This window comes from Palaemon carinicauda, chromosome 1, assembly GCF_036898095.1.
Source record: "Palaemon carinicauda isolate YSFRI2023 chromosome 1, ASM3689809v2, whole genome shotgun sequence".
NCBI classification, from domain to species: Eukaryota; Metazoa; Arthropoda; class Malacostraca; order Decapoda; family Palaemonidae; genus Palaemon; species Palaemon carinicauda.
The window spans coordinates 298,659,723-298,687,413 of NC_090725.1; the positions used below are offsets into that span (position 1 = coordinate 298,659,723).

Consider the following 27,691-nt stretch of genomic DNA (forward strand, 5'->3'; position numbering starts at 1 on the left):
CTTAACTATACAGTACTCTTATATCATCTCCATGTCCAGGCCAAACCAGTGTCGTCATCATCATCATCATCATCCGGGACAAATACATGAGCGGTCTATCCAAATCCTTATCCGATTTAACATACGGGGTCGTCATCAATCTATTAAATGTGCGGCAGACAACTAACAGGCCACAGGCAACCAAAACCTCCAAAGGAGTTTAAAAGAGTCTAAGGAGGATTTACGGCCTGCAATAAAAAAGAAAAAACACTTACGAAAACTCCTAACTAACTAAACTATCGCACTATAATCAAAGATAAGTAAATAACTTTCTATCATTCATGATCGCGCCTAACAAAAATAAATAAAAACAGTACTTACTCCGATACAAAAAAAACACTTCACAGCCGGCTAACGATGAACAAAAAAAACAACCGACTCCTGCTACAGTCAAATAGAAAATCCTTTCGCCAAAGACATTCATTACTGCCCTAACCTAGCTAAAAATGTAAACAAACAACCTCAAATATACCGACAGTCTTTCCCACTACAAACAATCATTCGTTAACTACCACTTGTTCTTCGGCACGCACCGCGGACACACAAACACACACGCACACACAAACACACATACTCACTCTCTCTCTCTCTCTCTCTCGCGTGCGCGCGATCTAGCAAAACTAAAGCAAATGAAATCTCTCTCTCTCTCTCTCTCTCTCTCTCTCTCTCTCTCTCTCTCTCTCTCTCTCTCTCTCTTGGACAAAACTAAAACAAATAAACACTCTCTCTCTCTCTCTCTCTCTCTCTCTCTCTCTCTCTCTCTCTCTCTCTCTCTCTCTCTCTCTCTCTCTCTCGCAATTTGACAAAACTAAAGCAAATAAAATATCTCTCGATTTAACAAAACTAAAACTCACTCACTCTCTCTCTCTCGATTTGGCAAAACAAAAAAAATAAATTAAAATAAAATTAATCCTCCACAGGGGTTTCCAACTAACCCTTTTCCCTCTTCCTTGGAAGACTTGCACCTAAAACAAAGTCATGACAATTGATTGGTACCAAAGAACAGATCTTGTATACCTGAAAATGATTCTCAAGCTTTTTTGGAGATAATGACTGGAACCAGACTTGATTGCTCTCCCCAAAGAGAGATACTCAGGTTGTAAATTTATTAAAAAAAGCAAATTACATTTAAGATTAGTAATATTCCTTATGCACTGAATGTATGTGCATGATTAAATACGTGCATTCTCCCCAATGGGAGATATATTCTTTATATCCCAAATGTGTGCATGGTTGCACTTGTGTGTTCGATTATTGCAAGGATATCGGGTGTGCTCAATTGAAGCACTGCCATCCCAGACTGATAAAGAACATGCCATTGCTCAACTTCACATCATTCAGCTTTTATTTGAAGCTTTGTGCATAGAAACAAACTTTTGTATGAGTGCTTCGTTTGTACCTTAATTTCCTTCCATCTCAGGAACATAGTCAATCAGCTGACTTTTTACATTCTGAAGAAAACAGGTCCGCTTCCCTTCCCTGTTTTTGGATGATTAGTCTTTCAGACCAATCAATAGGAGTTTCACATAAGTCACTCCTACTGTTTCTTTCCATGTGTTAGAGACATATTGGCCAGTCCTTCACTGAGGACGATAAAAAAAAAAAAATTCATGCTATTGTGCTTGACTATGATCATCTATGGAACAAAACCTCTCTTACTTGCTATAGTGGGCACCCTTTGGAACGACACCATGATGCAAGCACACTTTGCAATGACACCACGATGCAAGCATCTCTTGGAACGTTACTACAGTACACGTGCTTGCAATGCAAATATCGTTAGGAACATTACCTCTTTTTGCTCGTTATCGCTAACCTGTTAGCGATCACTCACTCTTAGGGTAGCTCCATCTCTCTCGTTTGCTCTCCCCATTAGAGTGATACTAGATATACAGTAATACTAAGTGTTTGCATATTATTGTGAGAGTGCCATAATACAGGTGCATGACCACAAGCAGCAACCTTAACTGCTCAGGTCGCTGCTTGTGATCGATCACGCACCATCTGTCTTGTTCACGATTGTTGCACATCATCTCTCCTGATCACGATTGAGCGCACCTCATCGCACCTGCCTGTTAGATCACTCTCCCATGGAAGTATCGCTACTAACCCTCACATTTGCTCCCACACAAATACAACCTGAGAGAAGGACTCAGTTTAGACATTGAAGAGAATACAAATGACCTCCAACTGCTCTTGCACAAATACAAACCTGAGTAGAGGTCAAAGGTTTGTGTAGTTAGGAAGAATACCAATTACTTCCGAATGGGTCAATATGGTAATTTTGGGCCTAGCAGGCAGGGCACCAATCTAGTGGTTGCACTTGGAGCAGTCACATGCTGGTGCTCTCCTTGCTATTTGTATGAAGCCTCCCTCCCCGGTCGACTTGCTAGCCTCAACCCTAGTTGCGCTCCCCCTTTACTCCCGAATATGGTTGGATACAGATAGTAAATAATATGTGCAAACACATCAATTATTCATTCCTTCAGCACAGTCAAAGGACTGTTGCAGAGCCTGGACCAAAGGACAGTTCACTATCAGCAACCATTTCAGATTTCAGAGCAAACAGGGTCAAAGTTGCAACTGACATGGGCCAAGGAAGAGGGGCCAGTTCTTGCTTCAACAGTACATATTAGAAAATTGTAATGATACAAATGCTTAGCATGTCCCATGAGCAAGGATGGCATGCAATATACTGAAGCATTCCACAATTTTATACTCTTCTACTAGAGGTGACGGTTCTCTTATGACGCTACCATTGAGAGGATGCCTGCAACCCTTATAGAGGAGGGGATGGTATGTGATGGAACAATGGACTCGGGACATGCTCCAGTCTGGGTTTCACCTCTCTTTCGCCAACTCATCTCCTCCTCTAATTTACCGCCAGCAATGTGCTCAGCCTACCACCAGAGATTGGCAAAGGACTTAGCCCTCCAGGCAGATTCATTTCATACTGCAGAAGGGCGTCTCTGTAACACATGCACGTACCTGTGTACTCGCAAGCATGCTCACACGTTTTTACTTCTAGAAGGTTAATGACAGCTCCCCAAGCTTCTTCAGTAAAAGAAGTTGTCGGAGGATGTAAGATTAGTCATAGATCTTCCAGACCTGAACAATTTTGTTTGACAAACTTAGTCCAAGGAAGGAGCCTTCAGACACAGTCAGTTAGATGATTAGACTACGAATCTCATGATGTAGATGGATCAGAAGAATGCTTACTTTCAGATCCAATCCATCCTAGCTTCAGGAAGTAGCCCAATTTTGTCAGGTCAAACAGAGTGTACCAATTCAAAGTTCCTTTTGTTGGCATCTTAACAGCCCCACAAGTCTTCACCAAAGTTTACTCTGTAATCAGCATGGGCACAAGCCAACGGTAGTTGTCTTTTGCGCTACCTGGACGATTAGTTGATCTTGGCTGACTTGGTGGACGGCCCTTTCCTTCACTGGAACAAACTCCTCTCGTTCTATCATGATCTGGGGATCATGGTGAATTGTGAAAAGTTGGCTTAGTTCCCAAACAAAGACTGATTTATATGGGAATAGACATCGACACCATTGTGGGAAGAGTCTTTCCAAGTCGGGATGAACTGACAGGCCATCGAGATATGGCTTTCCTTCTCCTTTAACAGCTTTATCTGCCCATTGCTAGATCATTTCTATGGATTACGACTTTGGTTAATACAAACACATGCTGTACACTATGACATAGTGCAGAGACCAGTAGCGGGAGGGGGAAGAGTTCATATTAAGTAGTGTTCATAGTCAGTTAGTAAAAGAAATAAGGTTATAGTTTGATTACGCTTGATGACGTCTATAGCCTTCTGACTGTTGGCTAGGATAGTTACTGCCCGACTCCCCGTCATCTATCGTGGAAAGTTAATTTTTTATATCATCATGGGAGGGTTAGCTGTGTCCTTCCTCGAGGCCGTATTGTGGTATTTCATTTCTAGCATCAGAGGAAATAGATAACAATACAGGAGCTCTCCTTGTGATTGTCCCATGCTCACATATCAGCATCAGCGGTCTCCTCACCCCACCCGTCTGCTAACACACTAGAAAGATAGGCAAAAAAAAAAAATGAAAGGTTTGCAGTCATCTATATTATTTGACCTGATTGCTAAATGCATAGGAAGATGTTCTCATGGCTTCATCATGTCATACCTAGTACTATGTACAGTATGGTATAGTCTTGGAAGATCTGAATGCAATATATTATCTGAATTAGGTAAAATTTTATGCAACATGCATAAAGAAATAACTGACCTACGGTGCCATAGATTAATATAAAGATCAGGAATAAGGAATTTAATAGACTGCAGGTTTCTATCTAACAAATTGAAATGAAAGTCTGCAGCTGAAGTCAAGAGAGGAGAATAATACTTGAAACATGATAGTGAAAAATTGAAACATTATTCAAGATACAGTGATACCTCTGGATACGAAAGTTTCTGCTTACGAAAAATTCAGGATGCGAGAAGTGATTCGAAGATTTTTATGCCCCAGGATACGGATAAAATTTCAGGATACGAAAACCTTACGAGATCCCAACTCTTCGCCGAGAGTAATTTTAAAAAGCGCGCGCCGCCTGACTTTGAACTTGGGTAGACTCACTTACAGCCTCCCGCTCACCCATTGGTTATCTCCCTACTCAGACGCTAGCTGACGCCACAAGATCCTGCTTTCCTATTGGTCGGCAACTATCCCAGCTTGCCTACGCACGGGCGTTCATCTCTCTCTCTCTCTTTTCGTTCCGACCGCGGTATCGTTAACAGACATTGTGTGCTTTCGCTTGTTTGACTTAGTGTTAATATACAGTACATTCGTACGCCACGTGTTATCGTTAATAAACATTCGTTACTGTGCACTGTACTGTATTAGTGTTTACTATATATAAACTGTATACAGTGAACCCTCGTTTATCGCGGTAGATAGGTTCCAGACGCGGACGCGATAGGTGAAAATCCGCGAAGTAGTAACACCATATTTACCTATTTATTTAACATGTATATTCAGACTTTTAAAACCTTCCCTTGTACGTAGTACTGTTAACAAACTACCCTTTAATATACAGAACACTTAATGTATGTAATACAGTACCCTAAACTAAAACAGGCACAATTATTAAAGGCGACTTTATATCATGCGTTTCCTAAACACGCCAAAAAACACGATAAAAAATGGCAACCAATGTTTTGTTTACGTTTATCTCTGATCCTAATGAAGAAACAAATGCATTTACACATCTGTTTATAGGTTAGTTTTTGCATCAATTATATTGATTATTCAGTACAGTATGTTGATTTGGTTATTACTAATGTTTTACTTAATTTTTCTTAGGACTTCCAAATGAAATTTTTTTCTTTATGACGCCGCCTGAAACGACGGCGTCATAAAGTACGCTCAGTAAACAAACTAAGGCATTTAACATGCATGATGAAAGTGATAAATAATGATATTACAGTAAAAGCTTTTATAAAATATGTTATTACAAATATTATTTACCGTATCTATATAAAATCATACATACGTAGCAAAGCAGGAAAACAATCTACGAGAGAGAGAGAGAGAGAGAGAGAGAGAGAGAGAGAGAGAGGAGAGAGAGAGAGAGAGAGAGAGAGAGAGTTGTTTTACATACGTAAATGTAAATTTTAAACAAAACAAAAATAGCCCCATTTCATATAAAATAGATTACAAATATTTTACTTTATCATATTACAGTAGTCTGTATAATACTGTAAAGTTCAGTACAGTACAGTATGTTGTTGTTAAAGTCGTTGCGATGAAATTCTCACGAAACAAAAACACGCCATTTGATTACAACAGCTGATTCATTCTCTCTCTCTCTCTCTCTCTCTCTCTCTCTCTCTCTCTCTCTCTCTTCGTGTTATACAATATTTACATTTAGATGAAGAAACTAAAATTAGTTTTCTTAAGTGTCAATTAAATACGAAATGAAATAATTAGGCCGAGTCTACATCCATTTCAATCATAGCCAAAAATAAGGCATCCGATTTCATCAGCAAACCACTATTTTTTGGGAAATATCATTTTATTCTAGAAAATTGCCACTCTTTAAATAGTTAATTGCACATTAAGAAAGCGTGTACTTTTGTTTTTAAATTTCGGGTGTGTTTTAAAAATCGAGTATTGTTGAAATTTTTTTTTTTTTACTTTTGGCTGTGATTAGATCAGCTGTCATCTAGCTGCCGCTCTTGAGTGTGTACGAATACACTAACAAAGTATCATTTATACCATTTCTTAACTTATTCAAACCGTCTACAGTATACAGTTGATATTACATAAGCACCAATGTGTTATAACCTATCAAATTTTTTTGTTTATTACATTTAAACCCCCCTCTCTCTCTCTCTCTCCTCTCTCTCTCTCTCTCTCTCTCTCTCTCTCTCTCTCTCTCTCTCTCTCTCTCTCTCTCTCTCTCTCTCTCTCTCTACCTCTCTCTCTCTGTGTGGGCTACTTTTCACTACCTCCCATTCCTTACCTCTCTCTATCTCTCTAACAAATGATATCTTTGTTGCTCCTCAAAGTTTCATTTATATTGAAAATCAATCATGATTCAATTTTCCTTACTTTCTCCAATCTCGCACCATCGGTCACATCGCGGTATTTTCGATATTTCCGGAAAATCCGCAATATATGTATAGACATGGGTTATGAAAAAAATCCGCGAAGTGGTGAATCCGCGATGGTCGAACCGCGAAGTAGCGAGGGTTCACTGTATAACGTTACTTAGTGTATTATATTACGTATTACTGTAGTCATGGGTCCCAAGAATGTTGCTGAAGGAAAGAAGAAGAAGACGATGCTCTCGATGGAGACGAAACTTGAAATTGTTAAAAAGTACGAATCTGGCATGCGTTTAATTGCGATCACCAAGGAGTATGGCCGGAATCCGTCTACGATAGGCACCATCCTGAAGCAGAAGGCGGCCATCAAAGCAGCAACACCTTCTAAGGGCGTCACTATTTTCTCCAATAAGAGAACAAGTGCATGACGAGATGGAGAGGCTGCTTCTTGTGTGGATCAAGGACAAAGAGATCTCAGGAGACACCATCACTGAGACTACAATTTGCCAGAAGGCCTCCGCCATTTTCGGTGATCTCGTGCGTGCTCAGGCCGAAGAAGGAGCAGGAGAAGGAACATCCCAGCAGGAACCCCCAGAGTTCAAGGCTTCTCGTGGGTGGTTCGAGAAATTCAAGAAAAGGACTGGCATCCATTCAGTGGTACGGCATGGGGAGGCAGCCAGCTCGGACACGAAGGCCGCCGAAGCCTTTGTTAAAACGTTCGACGAGTTGTCTCTGCAGGAAGGCTACAGTTCGCAGCAAGTTTTCAATTGCGACGAAACTGGGCTTTTCTGGAAGAAAATGCCTCGTCGGACGTTCATCACAGCGGAGGAGAAGAGGCTACCCGGACATAAGCCTATGAAGGACAGGCTTACCCTTGCTTTTTGTGCAAACGCCAGTGGGGACTGCAAGATAAAGCCCCTGCTGGTGTACCATTCAGAAAATCCCCGAGCCTTCAAAGCCCACAAAGTCATTAAGGTGAACCTTCCCGTGATATGGAAGGCGAATGCAAAAGCCTGGGTAACGAGGCAACAGTTCATTGATTGGGTGAATGTCTGCTTCGGTCCGACTGTCCGAAAATATTTGGAAGAAAAGCGCCTCTCTATGAAATGTCTGCTGGTGTTGGACAATGCTCCAGCTCACCCTCCTGGCCTCGAGGAATATCTTCTGGCCGAGTATTCCTTCATAAAGGTCCTGTATCTACCGCCTAACACCACCCCTCTCCTCCAGCCCATGGACCAGCAAGTTATTTCTAATTTTAAAAAATTGTACACGAAGCATCTCTTCAAGAGATGTTTCCAAGTCACAGAGAGTACAAACCTCACTCTGCGTGAATTTTGGAAAGATGACTTCAACATCGTGATATGCCTCAAACTCATTGATCTCGCTTGGCAGGAAGTTTCGAGGCGTACCCTAAACTCATCTTGGAGGAAGCTGTGGCCTGATGCTGTCTCTGCACGAGACTTCGAGGGGTTCGGGAAGCCTGGAGGAGAAGCCGAGATCGTTGACGATCCTGAACCAATTCAGCAGTCTGAGGTGGCTGACATCGTACATCTTGGTACGACCATGGGGCTGGAAGTTAGAGCGGAAGATATCGATGAACTTAGCGAGGAGCACCACGAGGAGTTGACGACGGACGACTTGAAGGAGTTCGAGACGATGCAAGTGAGTGATTTTCAAGAGCAGCTCTCTAGCGGTGATGAGGAGGATGTTGCACCTTTGAAAACGGCAGACATCAAGGAAATTTTTGCATGTTTCCATAAAATGGCAGACTACGTCGAAAAGGAACATCCAGAAAAAGTTTATACCAACCGTGCACTTCAACACTGCAATGACGTTTGCCTAACGCATTTTAGAAATGTGTTGAAAAGTAGGCAGAAACAAGCTTCAATGGATAGTTTCTTATTAAAGAGGCCAGCGGTATTAGTAGGCCAAGACGAAGGTGAAAGTGAAGACAAGAAACAGAAAAGAAGAAGGGATGAAGAATTAGAAGGTGAAAGTAAAGAAAAGAAACAGAAAAAAGAAAGTGATGAAGAAGTAGAAGAGATTTAGAAAATAAGAAAAACGTAAAGTTATAAAAAAGCAAAAAAAAAAAATTCAATTTTAAGTTTTATGTTACCGTCAAGTGTTAAAGTAATTTTTTCTTTCATTTTTATAGTTTTCCATACGTAATGTTAAGTGTTAATTATTTCTGCCATTTTTTTATTTCGTAAAGTTTAAGTGTTAATGTGTTAAGTGTGTAAATTACTGTACGTAGTCTGTCACTTAGTACGTTTTCTGCCTTATGGCATCCTCCTCTGCCGCGACTTCGCTTTCGGACATCGTCTCAATCAAAAGGTAAGTTTCAACTTTTTTGTTACACTAATTAACTGTAACCTTTTTTTCAGAGTGTACAGGTATCAATCATTAATTTAGGTGTACGTACAGGTAACAATACACCTTCACTGATCTAAATGCTTTACGTACATACAGTACCGTAACTTTTATACAGTAGTAAAGAAAACGGACCGTTTTCTTTGGGCTTGGGGGGGATAACTTGGCTATAACTACATTATTGAATAATCTCATAGTGGTTTCTGGAATGGATTAGGCTGTTTTTAACGGTTGTGTTAATTATTGAATGATAGAAATGGCTGCATTGCATGTTTATTACTACAGTTTAGCGTGTTTATGAAAGAAAAGGTGACTTTTTATAAGGCTTGGAACGGATTAGGCTATTTACATGTAAAACGCGACTCAGGATACGAAAATATCAGGATACGAAACCGCATCCTGAACGGATTAATTTCGTATCCTGAGGCATCACTGTAGACTGATCGCCAAAAATCCCAAAGAAAATTCATAGTAATTCAAGTTTGTTCCGTAACCGAAATACAAACCACGCTATTTACAAAGGGTTATTACTTTTAGCGTAGCTGAAATGGCGAGCCATTAGAATTTAACGAGGGTGTATTACCCCCGCGCTAGTTAGCGGGGGGGTAGGGGAGTGGTAGCTAGCTACCCCTCCTCCCCCTCACACACAGGTGAATACTCACTTTCACTTTTGGCTCGGACTGTGACAGACGTCTCTGTCTTGGTCCTCGCTTGGCAGCCATTGTCTGTTTTGTCTTTACTTAATCGCTTACTTTTCTTTTACTCAATATATATGTAAACATGTTTTCATGTTTGTATATATATTTGAGTATAGAAATAAGTAAGTTTCCTTTTCAGATGTGTGTGTGTAGTGTACGATATCTACGTGGAGGCCTCGGCAGTTAGGCCACCACGGCCTAATTTTATGGGTTGCGATCGAGTTTGACTTCGGTCTTTCTCTCTCTCTCTCTCTTGAGGTCGTTCACCCTTTTACTATGTTTTACTACGCCCTTGTAGCTTCCTTCCCGTGTGGGTGGGGTTGCTACGCCGTACATTTTGTCTCAATTAGTTTATGAATCTAATTGTAGTTGTTAATTTTTCAGCTTGTAGAACGATTCCTTTCGGGGTTTTCGTTTTTTTCCTTAGTGTTCATTCATTTTTAAATTACATAATTACATAGTTACATAATTATAATTGTTATAATTCTGTTTTGGTTACAGCTCTCCTTCCGCGAGTGTAAGTGGTTGTGAGGGCACGTGCCTGTTGTGTAATTCTTGTTCCTTTTCCTCGGGATTCCTCTTCGGAGCCTTCCCGGGGGAATGAATGTGTACTAATATTATTTTTTTTTTTTTTTTTTTTTTACAGTTACCGATCTAGTTCGTTTCTGTAATATAGCAACGGTGTGAGCTGTCTGGTTGAGTCCTGGGGATTCGGCTGTTGCTGCCTCCCCCCTTGTATTGTCGTCAGAGGCGTGTCTCCTTCTACTGGTAGTACTCCCGTGTCGACGGACAGCTCTCCAGTTCATTTTAGAACAGTCAGGAGGCTTGCCTCCTTGGGCGGATAACTTTCCTTCCGAGGGAAGTTTTTCCTGTCCAGGCTTGAGTTTTTCCCCTTTTGGGGGGTTCTTCTCTTGCCTTTTTTTTGTGCGACTATGCTCTTGGTGCTGAGCGGTCGCACCTGCAGTTTCGCTCAAGGGGCTGGGCAACTGCAGGAGCTCCTCTTCGGAGGATTGCCCCTTTTAGGTCACTGGCTGACCAGTCTCTTCCACGAAGTGTTTCTCTTTCGTTCGCGAGAGAGTACACTCATAGAGACTCCTCTTCGGAGGTTTCTTCTGTTGCTGTTGCTGTTGGCCTCCCTCGCCGTAAGGCCTCGTCGTAAGGGCCTCTCATCTCCCTATAAGGGTGCTTGAGGCGCCTTTTTGAATCTCCGTTTGCAGCCTACAACTTCTTTTCTCGATCTTCCGTCTTGGTGCAGATGGACAGCAGTCTAATCTCGTCTTCCGACGGGCAACGGTCTTCCCGACGGACAACGGTCTTCCCGACGGACAGCGGTCTTCCCGACGGACAGCGGTCTTCCGACGGACATCAGTCTCCCGGCGGACAACGATCCCTTCGGGGCAAAGGGTTGCCCCCACGGGGGTTCTTCCCTTGCGTGTCAGGGTTTCCCTGCGCGCCCTTCTGTTCGTCAGCGCTCTCCTGTTCGTCAGCGCTTTCAAGATGATCTTCCCTGCGGTTCCTGTTACGTGCCCTGTGCGCCCACGTTCGCCCTCGCGATCTAGAACTTCGGTTCAGGTCGGGGTCAAGGACTCTTCTTTGCGCAGGCTTCCACGCGTAGCCTTCTGCTCGTCAGCGATCATCAGCTCGTCAGCGATCATCAGCTCGTCAGCTATCATCAGCTCGCCAGCGATCGTCAGCTCGTCAGCGATCATCAGCTCGCCAGCGATCTCCGGATCGCCCACGTGTGTTACAGCTGGCACGCCAACGTTCTCCAACACTTCTGAAGGAACATGGTTCGCCAGCTACTAGCTCAACTGCGGATGCTGATCGCCATCGCGCGACCCTCAACTGCGGATGCTGATCGCCATCGCGCGACCCTCAACTGCGGATGCTGATCGCCATCGCGCGACCCTCAACTGCGGATGCTGATCGCCATCGCGCGACCCTCAACTGCGGATGCTGATCGCCATCGCGCGACCCTCAACTGCGGATGCTGATCGCCATCGCGCGACCCTCAACTGCGGATGCTGATCGCCATCGCGCGACCCTCAACTGCGGATGCTGATCGCCATCGCGCGACCCTCAACTGCGGATGCTGATCGCCATCGCTCAACCCTGAACGATTGCCCGCTGACGCATGCTGCTCCTCATCGCACCACCCTGAACGATCGCCCCTTTCACGCGATCATTCACCTGCGCATGCTGCTCGCCATCGCACAACCCTGAACGATTGCCCGCTTACGCATGCTGCTCCTCATCGCACAACCCTGAACGATCGCCCTCTTGCGGATGCTGATCACCATCGCACCCTTTCACGCGATCATTCACCTGCGCATGCTGCTCGCCATCGCACAACCCTGAACGATTGCCCGCTTACGCATGCTGCTCCTCATCGCACAACCCTGAACGATCGCCCTCTTGCGGATGCTGATCACCATCGCACCCTTTCACGCGATCATTCACCTGCGCATGCTGCTCGCCATCGCACAACCCTGAACGATTGCCCGCTTACGCATGCTGCTCCTCATCGCACCACCCTGAACGATCGCCCTCCTGCAGATGCTGATCACCATCGCACCCTTTCACGCGATCATTCACCTGCGCATGCTGCTCGCCATCGCACAACCCTGCACGATTGCCCGCTTACGCATGCTGCTCCTCATCGCACAACCCTGAACGCTCGCCCTCTTGCGAATGCTGATCACCATCGCACCCTTTCACGCGATCATTCACCTACACATGCTGCTCGCCATCGCTTACCGCCAGCGATCTTCTTCACCTACGCGGCAGCACGATCCCTCGGCGCGCCCGCGCGATCGCTCGCCTGCGCGCTCGCCTGCGCGCCCGCGCGATCGCTCGCCTGCGCGCTCGCCTGCGCGCCCGCGCGATCGCTCGCCTGCGCGCCCGCGCGACCGCTCGCCTGCGCGCCCGCGCGACCGCTCGCCTGCGCGCCCGCGCGACCGCTCGCCTGCGCGCCCGCGCGACCATTCGCCTTTGCGCGACCGTTCGCCCTCGCGCGACCATAGTTCGCGGCGAATTCCACAGCCGGTGGTAGCAGCAGGGACGCGTGCTCCTAGGCGGCACTCGGGATCACCTCCATCCAAGCACAGGTTGGTAGTGCAGGACGAAGACAGGTCAGTACAGCATTCTTCCCACCTTCTTTTCAGGCAGGAACCGTCGCGTCCTCTCCAAAGGATCGCCCGATCCCTTTCACCTTAGTGAGGATTTCGGACTCTTGTGTCCTTGGAGCAGCAGACATGGTTTGATCCGCTGGCACGGGCGTTAATGAGGGTTATGAAACCAGCACTCACCGGCCAGGGTAACAAACCAGCGGCTGTCTCTCCTACGCTGAAGAGAAAGAGAGGAGTGGACTTCGTGGTGACTTCCCCCAGGGCGAAGTTGGTTCCCAAGAGGTCGGTCTCGAGGGTCCCCTCTCCTGCACGAGTACTCTCTCCTTCTCCCTGGAAGGATTTTTGGCGGGGGGGCTTTCCGTTCAAGATTTCTCCATCGGACAAGGGATGACTGCTTACCTCTTCCTCTGGGAGCTTACCAGGTTCTTTCCCTCCTCGGTTACGGCCCGAGGTTTGGTTCAAGGAAGCTACAGGAAGATCAAGGGTACTTTCCTCCTCTCGAGCTCAGGCACCTTGGCCTTTCGTCGTTAAGTATCTACTTGCGGACAAGCTCGATGTTGTACCATCTGGACGCGCTGACTGAAGGCTTCCTTCGGGTGTCTCATCTGTGGAGGTCAACGACCTCAGACACCCTTCCATCCTTGAGAAGAGTTTTGTCTTTGCCCAAGGACAGAGACTTAGACATCTGCCGTGCGGAGTAAATCGACTTCCGGTTTCACTCCTCCAAGGCGCTTTCTTCCAGACTCTGCAGGGCTCCAGCTCCCTTTTCTTTCAACCACGTCGGCCTAAGTTATCGGCTACGACAACTGGGACAAGGTGTCCAATTGCAGTTTCCTCCTGTCAGGAACAGATGGCACGGGAGACTCCCCCGGGGGGGCATAGTCCTAAAAGGAGTTCACGAACTCTAGGATTGCAGGTTTTTTTTCGCTGGGAGGATGCTTAAGGTTACTCATCCGAATGACAGCTTCCCGACGCCCATTCCCGCACAATCTCTGTGAGTAGCCAAGGATATCGCGCCTGCCGTCTCTGTCAGCGAATTCAGTGTCTCTGAACCTCTATGCCATAGCATCAGCAGAGTTGCCCGGTTGGGCAGAATGATCCATACCTTAGGCGAAGGTCTTCCTTAGGATCATCGACGGCTTCACCCCCGGCCCCCTCAGTCGATCCTTTCTTGTAAGGAAGGATCTGAGAGGGGATGTCCATAGTCGACCTCTCAGCCCTGATCAAGTTTGTCGAACAAACTTCGGCCAGCGTAGACCAGCAGAATCGATCAGACTGGTAACGAGGCGACAGGACTCCTTTATCCCTGGATCGGAAGGACGGGTACTTTCAGTTTCCATTCCATCCATCTTCCAGGGTGCTCGTCGAATTCAGCCTAAACTGCAAGTATTCCTGCTTATGATGCAGTGTGGCTATCCCGCCGTGGCATAGCAGGTTTGTTTCCCCAGAGAACTCTCCCTGCCTTCCTCTTGGCCGCTCAGGTGCAGACTTCCGCCTCCTCTGCTGTTTGGAGGGCTGGTCAACTCCGGTAGGCTCGGGTTTCGACCTTCTTCAGCGCCGGGAAAAAGCTTCCGAATGCTGACCATGAGTGTGGGCTCATGGTATTTTGCTTGGAGCCTTCTCTTCCTCTGCCTCAACATCTGGAGTATCTGGCCATGATATTGAGTCAACCGCCTTACCACGTTGGAAACCCCGCTTCTCGTCCGTCCAGCGAGGTTAAGCAACGTCGGTACTTGGATGGGTGACCACCTGGGGACGCCAGATTCTGTTACCACATCCTCCGAGCCTTCCTTTCGGTTGACTGTGGCAAGACTGAGGAGAGTCGCAGTACCTGTTCTCAGTCAAGCAGAGTTTTCAGCCCTACCTTGGAACGTTTCCTAGTTCTTCTTTCCTCATTGACCCGTTTATAGTCCGAACGGTCGCCTCAGGATAAGTTCCATGTGGGGCGATCCAAGTTCCGGTGGCTTCAGGCAATGTTTAACCGGACTCCCTGGCCCTATGGGACCAGCGGAACTATTAAACCTGCAATGGGTGTTGACCTATGGAGCCTCTTGATGGTAGTGGATATTCTCGTCCTTTCCCCACATTCTTGATGCGGTTCTCGGACTCGTCAAAGGAAAGGGGGGGGGGCATGTTCCGGTCCAGGCCTATGGTCAAGACCTGAAGGATACCTCTCCATCATTCAGGCAGGCTTAAGGGCCTTAGTCTGGCCCCTCTTCAGATCCTACCGCTCCTGCCAAGTCGCCCCGTTGCGTGTCGACTTCATGCTAACCAGCAGGGGACGCATTTTCACACCGTCACATCTTGCAGTAGAGATACCGGGATGATTGAGATTCTCTCAATTCCACCATCGGCTCTCTCATTCCAGGCAGGGGAATGTTTCTCTCAGACTATCCGAGCAGAGCCTCATAGAGAGAGTGTACCTAGGGGTCTTTGACCTTGGGTAACCAGCAAGTGCTGGTCTGGGGGACCTGATCGCGACAGCTTGGAACCTCAAGCTTCCGCTAGTTTTCCCCCCAGTCTCAGACCCCGAGACTCTGGCAAGATGCATTCCGGTGATGGTGGGACAACTTCGACGCCTGCGTCTTCCCTCCTTTTTGTCTGCGGACAATGGGTCTCAACAAAACCAGGTTGTCTGTCAACCTTTCAATGGGAGAGCTCCACTGGGACTATGCGCAGAACGGTTTCTGGACCCTCTGCTTCCCCTGACGGAACTCCCGGGAGAGCTTCTCCCACGGCGCAGACTACTCAAGCAACCACACTGCGACATCTCTCCCGAACCGGGGCGTCGCTTCGGCTTCATGCCTGGAGACACTACGCTTCCTCCTCTAGAAGAGACAACCCGCTACAGTCGCGGTACGGAGGTCGCGTCATCTGCGATAGTCATCCACAGGGGTCTCCCAGGCAAAGTGAAGAGTCTAAGGTGGTTGGTGCCGTGGGAGATATACCTCTTCCCGTGAGGCCTCTTCTCCAGCAATAACGGTCTTATTGCCTTTCGGCGGGAGGAAACTCCTTTCCGCTCTTGGCAATGAAGCCTGTCGCTCAGCCTTTCCCTGACCTTCAGGCTTAAAGGAATAACTTTTTCCTGCCCGCTGGATCTATCCTCGCTCATGCGAAGCTACGATCGTCCCTGCCCTAGTCGGAGGAAGACCTCCAACTTGGAGCATGGCTCGGACTTTTAGTCCTTTAAGAGATCTTCTCAAGACCCTTTTACGACAGGCCTCGGATTGTATTCCGCCTTGGGTCTTCTGCTCACTCTGGCCACGGCCAGTGTGTAAGCAATCTTCTTGGTCTCTTACTACTCCCCCCCTTTCTAAGGAAGAGGGGAAGGCAACATTCAGGCTCGCTCCTGAGTTGTTGGCTAGACTCAGAATCTGAGGGTCCCGACCCTTCGGTCCGATTCATTCAAGATTTTGAGTCTCCATTCTGTGTCTGATGTCCCAAGACCTTCTCTTTCTTGCCAGTACAGGAATCGAGAGGTTAGCGCTGGGAACAGCTGCAGTTTGGCCTCAGTTGCAGCCGATTTGGGAACACAAGGAGGACATGGGGGGAGAGTCACCAGTATACCTCTTCAGCCCGGACTCAAGGACATTCATCTCGACCTGTCTTCAGACCCTCCCCCGTCACGTCGCCCTACAGCACGATGTTGGATACATCGCAACGTCCCTCGCCTTCGAGTAATACTACTCTGTGACGCAGGTGCTACAAGCTGGAGTCTGGAAGCGTCTGATGACCTTCGCAGCCCGCTTCCTGCAGGGCGTGACCCACAGGAGTCTCGATACGTTTTCTATCGCTCTGTGGTGGCTACACAACAGCTGGTCTAACCTCAGGCTCCTTTTTGGACAGGTAGCAGAAGGTTGAGGGCATTGTTATCAGGTTTTAGTCTGCATGAACGAAAGATGTATGTCTGGCCCTTACTTCTTTCTTCATCATCCCCTCTACGGGGAAGCAGCATCCTGGTCTCTGCATAGCTGACCTCGAACCTCTGCAGGTAAACCATGCTTCCTTGTGTTCCGAGTATTGAGTCAATACTGTCGCGTCCCCCATACCCTGACGAGGTGGTATTGGGAACGTCCTAACCCAGAGTTCCTTCTGGAACTCCAGGTCAACTGCCTAGGACGGGTCACACTTCTTCCTTCACACACAAGCTTACGTAGGCCACATGGTTCCTTGCGGTGCAAGGAACTTGTGAGGTGCAGGGACTCCTTTTCTCGAGTGCGACTCACTCGGATTCTGAGTCCCCGGGTAAAGCCAAAGCCAGTATGGCTGGGGACTTTCCACCCTTCCTAAGGGATAAGTCACCCTTTGTAAATAGCGTGGTTTGTATTTCGGTTACGGAACAAATGACAAATTCGAAGATAATTTGTATTTTTCCTAACCATACAAACCTTAGCTATTTACACATATTTGCCCGCCAGCCCTGTCCCCCAAGACAAGTCCTACCTCTAAGTGAAAGTGAGTATTCACCTGTGTGTGAGGGGGAGGAGGGGTAGCTAGCTACCACTCCCCTACCCCCCCGCTAACTAGCGCGGGGGTAGTACACCCTCGTTAAATTCTAATGGCTCGCCATTTCAGCTACGCTAAAAGTAATAACCCTTTGTAAATAGCTAAGGTTTGTATGGTTAGGAAAAATACAAATTATCTTCGAATTTGTCATTTTTGTGGAATTGTATACACTATAGTTAGAGAGACATTGTCAATGCAAAGATCTGGATGTTGAGGAGCCAATTTCCTTGACCTACTTACAGTCATACTTTGAGTTTTGTCAGGATTCAACTTCATGTCCCATAATTTTCACCATGTACTAATTTTAGCTAGATCTCAATTATGGGATTCAACAACCCTAGTCTGTATTCAGGAGTTGGAAGTTGGAACTGATGCAAAAAAGTAGTATCATCTGCATATGCAACAAGCTTGTTTTCCAGTCCACATATGTGTAAATAGTATGAAAATTATTGGGCTGGAAACGCTACCCTTAGGAGCAACAGATAATTACGTTCCTATAGTCACTGATGTTAAGAAAAAACCACACCTACTCCTATGGGTTTAATTTTGAAAAGAAGTGCCTCATTGTTAACACAAATCATACAAACTTTCTGATCATAATTGACGATTGATTGCCTGCATGTTAGCAGACAGCACAAATTCTGTGTTCTACTATTGCTTCTGGCTTCAGATTAGTTAGTGGTACATCATATATGAAGGATGAGTACCCAAACTTAGAGTAATATTTGAAAACCTCTTATGTTTCATAAATAATGTCATGTTTCTTGTTTCATAAACTGTTTCAGTCTTTTTGGGTACTTTGTTCTTTTCAGTATATGGGTATGTTATAGAGAAATCCTTTCAGTTTCCTAAAGGTTAAGGTATACATACCATGATGCTTCAAGCAAGTTGATAGAGCAAAATATTGTGGAGTTTGAGTATCAAGATAGTAAAGAACCATTGGTCTTAAAACTCACTAATGAAAAAGTAATTTTCAGTGTGGCCTACTTTCAGGCATTAAAACAAAGTAATTCAATACATTAATGATGATGGGAAAAAGAAAATTGAAAGCAATTTATAAGACTGCATCACAGGCATGTGACGGTGTATTGAAGTTTAGTGAAAGATGTTTTAAATTCAACAGCTTGTAAGTCATGCATTACCCTATTGTGCTCTAGTGTTTCCTGGTTACCGTTTATTACCTACTTAGGAAAGCTGCTAAAACTATTTTTGCCAACCCTTCTTTCACTCTTTCCATTACCTGAAACCTTAAACCATCACCAATAGAGCTGGAGTACCCTAGCTGAATGATCTTGACAACATTCAACCTTTGAAGACTGATAACGTCAAACTCTTTGAGTTGGAGGACCTTTGACCATAGTCCAGGGAGATTGTTGATCTATAGCCTTAAATGCTTGCAGTAGGACTGTCTACGGCTCTGAATCTCTCCCCATTGTAGCATCAGAGTTTTTCCCTTGCCGGGAATGTTGAATGTTGTGTTTGAGTTGTAGGATACTATACGTACTAGGGCAGGGGCTCCCAATCTTTTTGTTCTTCTGTACTAGTTGGGCATTTTCATAGTGTATTAATAAAATTGAGGATGAAAAATAAAAACAATGAAATCGCACCAGTACTAAAACTTTTTGGTTATGTTCATTGTGATGGCATGGATGTAAAAATATGAGTATTGTTCATACCTCACCAGAAAAACAGATATGTAACTGGGATGGTAGAACTAGTTTTGTTGTACTGTGCTACAACAGTATGTACAATAGTTGGTATTTTTTTTGTTTAGGGTGGCTGAGTTGCATGATTATATGTCTTGACTTATTTTTATATTAGAATGAAATAAAGGAAATGAAGTGAGAGATTGGTTTCCGGTGAGAGTGGGACTGAGACAGGGATGTGTGATGTCACCGTGATTGTTTAATTTGTATGTTGATGGAGTGGTGAGAGAGGTGAATGCTCGAGTGCTTGGACGAGGATTGAAACTAGTGGACGAGAATGACCATGAATGGGAGGTAAATCAGTTGTTGTTTGCGGATGATACTGTACTGGTTGCAGACGCAGAAGAGAAGCTTGGCCGATTAGTGACAGAATTTGGAAGGGTGGGTGAGAGAAGGAAGTTGGGATTTAATGTGGGTAAGAGTAAGGTTATGAGATGTACGAGAAGGGAAGGTGGTGGAAGGTTGAATGTCATGTTGAATGGAGAGTTACTTGAGGAGGTGGATCAGTTCAAGTACTTGGGGTCTGTTGTTGCAGTAAAGGGTGGAGTGGAAGCAGATGTACGTCAGAGAGTGAATGAAGGATGCAAAGTGTTGGGGGGCAGTCAAGGGAGTAGTAAAAGGGGGCAGTCAAGGGAGTAGTAAAAAATAGAGGGTTGGGCATCAATGTAGAGTTCTGTATGAGAAAGTGATTGTACCAATTGTGATGTTTGGATCGGAGTTGTGTGGAATGAAAGTGACGGAGAGACAGAAATTGAATCTGTTTGAGATGAAGTGTCCAAGGAGTATGGCTGGTGTATCTCGAGTAGATAGGGTTAGGAACGAAGTGGTGAGGGTGAGAACGGGTGTAAGAAATGAGTTAGCAGCTAGAGTGGAGATGAATGTGTTGAGGTGGTTTGGCCATGTTGAGAGAATGGAAAATGGCTCTCTGCTAAAGAAGGTGATGAATGCAAGAGTTGATGGGAGAAGTACGAGAGGAAGGCCAAGGTTTGGGTGGATGGATGGAGTGAAGGAAGCTCTGGGTGATAGGAGGATAGATATGAGCGAGGCAAGAGAGCGTGCTAGAAATAGGAATGAATGGCGAGCGATTGTGACGCAGTTCTGGTAGGCCCTGCTGCTGCCTCCGGTGCCTTAGATGACCGCGGAGGTAGCAGCAGTAGGGGATTCAGCATTATGAAGCGTCATCTGTGATGGATAATGTGGGAGGGTGGGCTTTGGCACCCTAGCAGTACCAGCCGAATTCGGTTGAGTCCCTTGTCAGGCTGGAAGGAACATAGAGAGGAGACGTCCCCTTTTATGTTTCATTTGTTTGATGTCGGCTACACCCCAAGATTGGGGGAAGTGCCTTGGTATATGTATGTATGTACAATGACTTATTTGTTCCGTAACCGAAATACAAACCACGCTATTTACATTGGGTTTACCTTTCGGCGTAGCTGAAATGACGAGCCAATAGTTTTTAACGAGGGTTAACTACCCCCGCGCTAGTTAGCGGGGGTAGGGGAAGGGATAGCTTGCTAACCCTCCCCTCCCACACACCGGTGATTTGCTTCACTTCACTTTTGGCTCCGGCGATGAACAGACGTGTCTGTGCATCGTCCTCGTTGACAGCCTTAATCTTTTTCTGCTTTTTCTTTCAGTTTGTGTGTGTGTGTTTAGAAGTTGACCACCTTTATTGTTCGCTATGCGCAAGTGCCCTGGAATTGCCGGCCGCCCTTGTGGTACTTTTATGTCGGCCGTGGACACTGATCCTCACACCCTTTGCCCACAGTCAGGAGAATACGTGTAGTGAGTGCAGGGAGTGGTCTGCCTCCCAGTGGGAGAGGTTTGGCCGCTGGCGTAAGAAGAAATCCAAGAGAGACCGTTCTCCTTCCGGGGTTGCCTTGAAGGAGGAAGGTTCTCGGGACTCTTCTTTCACCGCCCAAACCTCCTCCGAAGCTCCCCCTCGTTCGGCTCCTAAGGAGAGTCGGCCGAGTGGGAGCTCAGGCCCTAGTTCTGTTTCCCGCCCTTGGGTTGGGGGAGAGGGCGTCGCCTCCCATAGCGGGGCGGTTCCTTCTCCTCCTCCGGGGGAGTTTATTGATGAATCTTTGTCTAACGATGATCTTTTTCAGATTTGGGCTTCCCTGGGTCTTAAGGGCCTGCCCTCCAGGGTAACCCTGATTGACCTTGTCCAGTTAGGGGCCGCTGTTAAGCAGTCGTCGGTGATAGCAGAGGTAGACTCTCTGTCTATCGTCGACGTCGTGGTGACTGAGGCTTCCGACGGGGCGGGTCAATCCTCTGCAGGTGCAGTTGTGGATGTTGGTGCTGACGGCTCTCCTCCCCCTTCCGTACATCCTTCGAAGGGGGAAGGGAGTCCCACGGGCTCTTCTGCTGTCCAGCCTCCCTCTAAGGGGAGTGCTTTGACTGAGACCTCTTCGGAGGACTGATGGTCCTGACGATCTTCCTCGTGGCCGCCTTCGCCGTAAGGCTCACCGTCCGCTGCGTCGCAAGGGCCCCCCGTCTCCTTGTAAGGGTGCTAAGAGGCGCCTTTTTGGATCTTCACCTTCTTCCTCCGAAGGGGACTCTCCTCGCCGTAAACAGCCTGCAGCTCCAGCATCCTTAGAGCTCTCTGGGGATCGGTCTCCTACGCCTTCCAGACCTTCAACTTCTGGGGCAGATGTTCAGCAACCTGACCTCGTCACCCGATGGGCAACGGTCCCTTCGGGGCAAAGGGATTCTTCCCTTGCGCGTGCAGTGTTAGCGCTCTCCTGCTCGTCAGCGCTCTCCTGTTCGTCAGCGCTCTCCTGTTCGTCAGCGCTCTCCTGTTCGTCAGCGATCTCCTGTTCGCCAGCGCTCTCCAGATGATCGCCCCTCTTCTCGCCAGCGCTCTCCTGAGGACATCCTTCAACCTGTTGTTTCTGTTGAGCGCCCAGCGCGCCAGCGTTCCCCTGCTCGCCCTTCTGCAGTGTTAGCGCACAGGCGCTCTCCTGCTCGTCAGCGCTCTTCTGACCGTCGGCGCTCTCCTGTTCGTCAGCGCTCTTCTGAGGACCATCGCCCCACTGCTCGCCAGCGCTCCCCTGTGGTCTCTGAATATCCTGCAGTTCCTGTTGTGCGCCCAGCGCGCCATCAGTCTCCTGAGCGCCCTTACGATCCTCAGCTTGTTCCTGCACAACATCGCTCGCGTTCTCCAGCGCATGTTTCCAAAACGCACGTACGCCCACGCGCCTCCTGTTCCTGTACCTGTTCGTGAACGTTTGCCTTTGTGCCCCGCGCCGACTGTTCCCTCACAGGATTCCACGCATCGCCCTCTTGCTTGCCAGCGATCACAGACAATCGCCTGCTCGTCAGCGTTCTCCTGCACGTCAGCGATCACCTGAACATCGGCGATCTCCAGACCGCCCGCGTGACCTATCGCCTCAGCGCAAGCGTTCTCCAACGCGCCGTCGCCTAGAAGATCTGGAAGGACATGGGTCGCCCTCTGTTAGCTCGCCCTCGCGCGGTCGTTCGCCTACACGATCTACGCGCTATCGCTCGCCAACGCGTCACCATGCGCCAACGTGCCATCGCTCGCCTACGCGCCAGCGTTCACCAGCGCACCACCGATCGCCAGCTCGCAATCGCTCTCCCACGCGCTACAGGTCTCCTGAACAACGTCGTCAGCGATCCTCGGAGCGTTCTTGCTCGCCCGTGCGTCAACACGCTCCCTCGCCGACGCGCCAACGCGTTCGTTCACCGGCTCGCCCACACACTCGTTCGCCAGTACATCCTTGCGCCCACTCGCCTGCGCGACCGCTCGCCTGCGCGCCCGCGCGACCACTCGCCTGCGCGCCCGCTTGACCGCTCGCCTACTCGCGACCCCCCCCGTTCGCGCCGGATTTTGCAGCCTGTGACAGCAGCAGGAACGCGTGTTGCCAGACCGCGCTCAGGATCGCCTCCACCAAAGCGCAGGACTCTTGTGCAGGATAGGGAAGACACTTCAGAGAGGTCAGTGCGTCTTTCTTCCCCTTTTCCTTTGACAGGTCCAGTGGTGTCCACTCCGAAGGATTGCCCGATCCCCTTCCCTCCAGCGGGGATTTCGGACTCTGTGTCCGTGGAGCGACAGACTTGGTTTGGTCCTCTGATGCGGGCGTTAGTGAAGGCTATGAAGCCAGCACTCGCCGATCAGGGTCACAAGCCAACGACTGCCTCACCTCCGCTGAAGAGAAAGAGAGGAGTGGACTTCGTGGTGACTTCCCCCAGGGAGAAGTTGGTTTCTAAGAGGTCTGTCGGGAAGGCCCCATCCCCTTCGCAGGCGTTTTCTCCTTCTCTTCATGGACGAGGCTTTTCCGTCCTTGGGTGAGTCCAGTGAGGTGATAGTCTCCCCCTCGGCACCAAGGGGGGAGCCTTCTCTTCATGGAGGAGAATCGTCTCGCGCGGAAGGTGCTCTCCGAACCTCTTTGCTGGGAGCCTGTATCCCTCCCAGGAGGGAACCCAAGGACCGTCTTCAAGGATTCGCCAGGAACCCGCGGCTCCCCGGGAGAACGTCCACGCTTCGCCCCAGGAAGAGATTCCGGGGACGGGAGACTTAGCTGCCAGCCCGCAAGGAGGAGACCAGCAGGAATCTGAACATGCCTTCTGGCAGGTCCTGAGCCTGATGAGGCAACTCAACGGGTTCATGGACCCTGTGATCGCCCCCCGAGAAGGCAAGGACACGGTCCTGGACCAGGTGTTCGATGTTCAGAAGGCCCCTAAGACCAGTGCGGCTCTGCCCTGGTCTCGGGGATTGAAGAGTGCCAGAGCCAGGGCCAATGCCCAACTCGCGATTCTTGCCTCCTCCAGTCGTTCCTCTGCCGGGAACAAACTCATCCCTCCTCCTCGTCTCCAGCAGAGGAGGTATTTTGAGATCTTGGGTGAGTCTAGTCTCGCTCTTCCTCTCCATCACTCCGTAGAAGAGCTGGCTAAGGGAGGTCCTTTCGAGAAGCTCTCCGCCCGGCAGGTGTCGTTCTCGGCGTCGGAGATCCTGAGCCATGAGAAGGTCGTGAAGTGCGCCATGCAGGCCACTTTGTGGCTGGATATATGGTTAGGAACTCTGGGCATCCTATTGCGCTCCAAGGACTTGTCTAAGAAGACCAATAGGAAGGCCCTGGAGACCTTCTTACTCTCGGGCACCTGCTCCATCGAGTTCCTGGCGCACCAGGTCACCACCTTGTGGGCCAACTCGGTATTGAAGCGGCGCGATGCAGTGACCAAGAGGTTCCACCCGAAGGTCTCCTCCGTGGATGTCTGTAGGCTCAGACATGCTTCCCTCCTTGGGGAGAATCTGTTGGAGCCACAGGATATGGAGCGAACGGCTGAGAGGTGGAGGAAATCTAGCCAGGACTCCCTCCTCCATAGGGCCCTTACAGCTCGGCCCTATAAGCCTCCAGCTCCGCAGCAACAGCAGCAGCAGCCTCGTAAGGCACCGAAGCAGGCACCGGCAGCTAAGAAAGTGGTGTCTAAGCACCAGCCCTTTCCAGCCAAGGTCAAGAGGGGCGGTAAGTCCTCCAGGGGAGGCAAGACTCCTAGAGGGAGCGGCCGCGGCCGCAAACACTAGGAGTGGCAATCCCCCCGCGTGTCCACCTGTGGGAGGATGCCTTCGACGTTGCGTGCACAGGTGGCAGCAACACGGGGCCGATGCTTGGACGGTTTTGGTGATCGGCCAAGGCTATCGCGTCCCGTTCATAACATCTCAATCTCCCCGACAGCGAATCCAGTGTCGTTGAGCTCCTATGCCATGGGATCGGTAAGGGGGCTGGCCCTTCGGGCCGAAGTCGAGACTATGCTCAAGAAGGATGCTCTCCAGGAGGTCGTCGACGGCTCCCCAGGCTTCTTCAGTCGACTCTTTCTTGTAAAGAAGGCTACTGGAGGCTGGAGACCTGTCATCGACCTCTCGGCTCTGAACGGGTTTGTCAAGCAAACTCGGTTCAGCATGAGACAGCGGACACGTACAGATTTGCGGTGAGACCTCTAGACTTCATGTGCACACTGGATCTATAGGACGCGTACTTCCAGATCCCAATCCATCCGTCTTCCAGGAAGTACTTGAGATTCAGCCTAGACGACAAGACCTACCAGTTCAAGGTGCTGTGTTTCGGTCTCTCCACAGCACCTCAGGTGTTCACCAGAGTGTTCACCCTGATTTCATCTTGGGCGCACAGGAACGGCATCCGTCTCCTTCGTTATCTGGACGACTGGCTGATCCTAGCAGACTCGGAGTCGACCCTTCTTCGGCACCGAGACAGGCTTCTAGGTCTTTGCCAGGATCTGTGGATTGTGATAAACCTCGAGAAGTCCTCTCTGCAGCCGTCCCAACGACTGGTTTATCTAGGCATGCTGATAGACACCAATCTCCACAAAGCCTTTCCATCAGACGACAGGATAGCAAGGCTGAGGAGGGTGGCGGAACCGTTCCTCAGGCGAGAAGAGATTCCCGCCCAATCGTGGCTGCGTCTCTTAGGTCACCTGTCCTCCCTGGCTCATCCCTGCAGTGGCGGCTCAAGTCCTGGTGGAATCAAGGATCCGATTTCCCGGACGTTCAGGTCCCGATAGGATCTTTGGAACGGACGGACCTGCGGTGGTGGCTGGTCGACGAGAACCTGCGAAAGGGAGTGATTCTTCTCATCCTCCCCCCGGAATTGACGCTGTTTTCGGACGCGTCAAAAGAAGGGTGGGGGACGCACCTTCTGAACCAGAGGACCTCAGGCCTTTGGTCAGAATTAGAAAAGTGCCTGCACATCAACCTGCTAGAGTTGAAGACCGTCTTTCTGGCTCTTCAACAGTTCCAACGGACCCGGGCGGGTCACTCCGTGGTGGTGATGAGCGACAACACCACGGTAGTGGCTTATATCAACAAGCAGGGAGGCACTTTTTCACAGCAGCTATCCCATCTTGCAGCAGAGATTCTGAGGTGGAACGAAGTCCACTCGATAACACTATCAGCTCGCTTCATTCCTGGCAAGAGGAATGTGCTCGCCGACAGTCTGAGCAGAGCCTCGCAGATAGTGAGTACCGAGTGGTCTTTGGATCCTCAGATAGCCAACAAAGTCTTGACTTTGTGGGGTTCCTCGACCGTGGACCTGTTCGCGACAGCGTTGAAATTCAAGCTGCCTCTGTACTGCTCCCCAGTCCCGGACCCCAAGGTTCTGTGGCAAGATGCTTTCCAGCAACGGTGGGACAACATCGACGTGTATGCCTTCCCACCGTCTGATGAGAAGGGTGCTCAACAGGACCAGACTATCGGTCAACTGTTCGATGACTCTGGTAGCTCCGCTATGGCATCATGCGGAATGGTTCCCGGACCTTCTGTAGCTCCTGACGGAGCTCCCGAGAGAACTTCCTCCACGACACGAACATCTCAGACAACCCCACTCCAACGTCCCTCACAAGGTCGTGGCCTCGCTTCGGCTTCACGCCTGTAGACTGTCCAGCGTCTCCTCACGGAGAGAGGCTTTTCGCAACAGGTTGCGGAGAGAATGTCTCGGCACCTGCGAAAGTCCTCTGAGGGAGTCTACCAGGCGAAGTGGAGAGTCTTTTGTGGTTGGTGTCGTGGGAGGGGTATCTCTCCACTCGATGCCACTATTCCAGCAAAAGCGGAGTTCCTCGTATATCTGCGGGAGGAAATGCGCCTTTCTGTCTCGGCGGTGAAAGGCTATCGCTCAGCCTTAAGCTTGGCTTTCAGGCTGAAAGGCATGGACATTTCTTCCTCGCTAGAACTCTCTCTACTCATACGTAGCTATGAGCTTACCTGCCCCCAGTTGGAAGTGAGACCTCCTCCTTGGAACGTGGTTCGGGTCCTCAGTGCTCTTAAGAGACCTCCCTTCGAACCATTACGCCAGGCCTCCGATTGCCACCTGTCTTGGAAGACGGCTTTCCTGCTCGCTTTGGCTTCGGCCAAGCTGGTTAGTGAACTTCATGGTCTCTCGTACGACATCGCCCATTCAAGGGGATGGGGGGAGGTAACGTTCAGGTTCGTCCCTGAGTTTGTTGCCAAGACTCAGAATCCTGGGGTGCCGGATCCTCGGTTCGACTCTTTCAGGATTGCGAGTCTCCGTTCTGTAACAAGCGACCCAGACCAGCTGCTACTATGTCCAGTGAGGTGTCTGAGGTACTACTTGAAGAGAACAGCTGCAGTCCGTCCTCAAGTGCGAGCATTGTTTGTAAGCACAGGCAAGACGAAGAGGAGGGTCACCAGGAACACCATCTCGGCTTAGATTCGAAGGGTTATCCACCACGCCTTGAATCCAGACCCTTCTCCGTCACGTCGCCCTAGGGCACACGATGTCAGGGGTGTTGCTACGTCCCTGGCCTTCAAGAGAAACTTCTCTGTGACGCAGGTGCTTCAAGCTGGGGTCTGGAAGCGTCAGACGACCTTCACAGCCCACTACCTGCAGGACGTGACCCACAGGAGCCTCGATACGTTTTCTATCGGCCCTGTGGTGGCTGCACAACAGCTGGTCTAACCTCAGGCTCCTTTATGGACAAGTAGCAGTAGGTTGAGGGCGTTGTTACCCGGTTTTAGTCTGCGTGAATGAAAGAGTATGTCTGACCCTTACTTCTTTCTTCATTCTCCCCTCTCTTGGGGAAGCAGCATCCTGGTCTTCGCATAGCTGACCTCGACCTCTGCAGGTAACCCATGCTTCCTTTTGCTCCTAGTATTAAGCTTGATA

At 48.8% G+C, this 27,691-nt stretch overlaps 1 protein-coding gene and 1 non-coding gene across 3 annotated transcripts in view; both read left to right on the plus strand.

The window, feature by feature from the left end:
* The window catches only part of rswl (roswell), a 120,196-nt gene that overhangs the window by 58,668 nt on the left and 33,837 nt on the right, over nt 1-27,691 (plus strand). The window lies entirely within an intron of this gene.
* LOC137659125 (U6 spliceosomal RNA) lies at nt 2,650-2,754 on the plus strand. Its single transcript, XR_011047464.1, has one exon. It is a non-coding gene; the product is annotated as a U6 spliceosomal RNA (small nuclear RNA).